Here is a 280-nt window from a genome sequence, read left to right on the forward strand (position 1 = left end):
CTGGCAAATCTTTACCTTCGGCACAACCTATCATCGAGTTCTTTCTAGTCTCACCCTCAGTCACGCCAGGTTTCCCAGGTCATCCCAACCCACAGATGCTAAACTAATCCTGACATTTCCATCACTCACCTGTGATAAGCTTCTTGTCTTTGCTTCCATCCACTGTTCCCTTATATCACAGTACAGGGCATCAATTACAAACAGAAATGAGGTTGCCCTGTTCCTGGTGTCCTGTGGTGGTTTGAATATGCTTGGCCCAGGGAGTGGCACTGTTAGGAGG

The sequence above is a fragment of the Mastomys coucha genome, unplaced genomic scaffold, assembly GCF_008632895.1.
Source record: "Mastomys coucha isolate ucsf_1 unplaced genomic scaffold, UCSF_Mcou_1 pScaffold7, whole genome shotgun sequence".
NCBI classification, from domain to species: Eukaryota; Metazoa; Chordata; class Mammalia; order Rodentia; family Muridae; genus Mastomys; species Mastomys coucha.